Here is a 2500-nt window from a genome sequence, read left to right as displayed (position 1 = left end):
GAAATAAGGGAATTATGAAGGAAACTAGACAGAGAATCTTTGTGAACGAAATAAGGGAATTATGAAGGAAACTAGACAGAGAATCATTGTGAACGAAATAAGGGAATGATGAGGGACATTAGACAGAGAATTTCTATGAACAAAACAAGGGGATTATGAGGGAAACTAGACAGAGAATGTTTGTGAACGGAAAAAGGGAATGATGAGGGACATTAGACAGAGATTTTCTATGAACAAAACAAGGGGATTATGAGGGAAACTAGACAGAGAATGTCTATGAACGAAACAAAAGGGATTATGAGGGAAACTAGACAGAGAATCATTGTGAACGAAATAAGGGAATGATGAGGGACATTAGACAGAGAATTTCTATGAACGAAACAAGGGGATTATGAGGGAAACTAGACAGAGAATCTTTGTGAACGAAATAAGGGAATTATGAGGGAAACTAGACAGAGAATGTCTATGAACGAAACAAGGGAATTATGATGGCAACTACACAGGGAATGTTTCTGTGAACGGAAAATGGGAATGATGAGGGGCATTAGACAGAGAATTTCTATGAACAAAACAAGGGAATTTTGAAAGAAACTAGACAGAGAAACTTTTTATGAACGAAATAAGGGAATTATGGGGGACATTAGACAGAGAACTTTTTATGAACGAAATAAGGGAATTATGGGGGAAATTAGACAGAGAACTTTTTATGAACGAAATAAGGGAATTATGAAGGAAACTAGACAGAGAATCACTGTGAACGAAATAAGGGAATTATGTGGGAAACTAGACAGAGAATCACTGTGAACGAAATAAGGGAATTATATGGGAAACTAGATAGGGAATGTTTTTGTGAACGGAAAATGGGAATGATGAGGGACATTAGGCAGAGAATTTCAATGAACAAAACATGGGGATTATGAGGGAAACTAGACAGAGAATGTTTTTGTGAACGGAAAAACGGAATGATGAGGGACATTAGACAGAGATTTTCTATGAACAAAACAAGGGGATTATGAGGGAAACTAGACAGAGAATCATTGTGAACGAAACAAGCGGATTATGAGGGAAACTAGACAGAGAATCATGGTGAACGAAATAAGGGAATTATGAGGGAAACTAGACAGAGAATGTCTATGAACGAAACAAAAGGGATTATGAGGGAAACTAGACAGAGAATCATTGTGAACGAAATAAGGGAATGATGAGGGACATTAGACAGAGAATTTCTATGAACGAAACAAGGGGATTATGAGGGAAACTAGACAGAGAATCATTGTGAACGAAATAAGGGAATTATGAGGGAAACTAGACAGAGAATGTCTATGAACGAAACAAAAGGGATTATGAGGGAAACTAGACAGAGAATCATTGTGAACGAAATAAGCGGATTATGAAGGAAACTAGACAGAGAATCATTGTGAACGAAACAAGCGGATTATGAGGGAAACTAGACAGAGAATCATTGTGAACGAAACAAGCGGATTATGAGGGAAACTAGACAGAGAATCTTTGTGAACGAAATAAGGGAATTATGTGGGAAACTAGACACAGAATTTCTATGAACAAAACAAGGGAATTATGATGGCAACTACACAGGGAATGTTTCTGTGAACGGAAAATGGGAATGATGAGGGGCATTAGACAGAGAATTTCTATGAACAAAACAAGGGAATTTTGAAAGAAACTAGACAGAGAAACTTTTTTATGAACGAAATAAGGGAATTATGGGGGACATTAGACAGAGAACTTTTTATGAACGAAATAAGGGAATTATGGGGGGGAAATAAACCGGGAATATTTGTGAACGGAATAAAGGAATTACAGCGAATATTAGACGTGGAATCTCTGTAAACAGAAAAAAAAGAGAAATAATAAGGGAAACTAGACAAAGAATCATTGTGAACGGATTTAATTCTGAGATTAATTGAGGAAACTAGACAGGGAATCGTTGTGAACAGACAGAAAGACAGACAGACAGACACACGCACACACACACATACACACACACATACACGTACGCACGCACGGAGAAGGAAATGCGTACTAAAATGGATGTTCATGATCTGACGAGTTTGACAAACACACTATTCAGACTATACTATAGAAAGAGAATGAAAAATTAAACAAAACAAAAATCAAAAGTAAAAAAACAAAAACAAAACAAAACTAACAAAAATGGACAAAACCAACGTATACATTCTCTCCCATCATCTCTAAATTAATGAGTAAATAAATAAAATCTCCCGTCACCACAAATAAATCAATGTATATATATATATATATATATATATATATATATATATATATATATATATATATATATATATATAAACAAATAAGACTCCCTTCTCTGCCTAGCTCTTCCTTGTCTTCAGTTTCTCCAGTTTTTAGAGTTATGCATGCGTGTGAATGACTGGTGCGAAAGCGCTTTGATTTGTCTCTGCATAAGATTCAGCGCTATATAACAACAACAACAACAGCAGCAACAACAACAACAATA

General features: G+C 35.7%; 1 protein-coding gene across 2 annotated transcripts in view; it reads right to left on the bottom strand.

Annotated features, from left to right (window-relative positions):
• The window catches only part of LOC143290817 (putative methyltransferase-like protein 24), a 34287-nt gene that overhangs the window by 9974 nt on the left and 21813 nt on the right, over positions 1-2500 (bottom strand). The window lies entirely within an intron of this gene.

This window comes from Babylonia areolata, chromosome 16, assembly GCF_041734735.1.
Source record: "Babylonia areolata isolate BAREFJ2019XMU chromosome 16, ASM4173473v1, whole genome shotgun sequence".
In the NCBI taxonomy this organism is placed as follows: Eukaryota; Metazoa; Mollusca; class Gastropoda; order Neogastropoda; family Buccinidae; genus Babylonia; species Babylonia areolata.
This window is presented reverse-complemented; position numbering and strand designations above follow the sequence as displayed.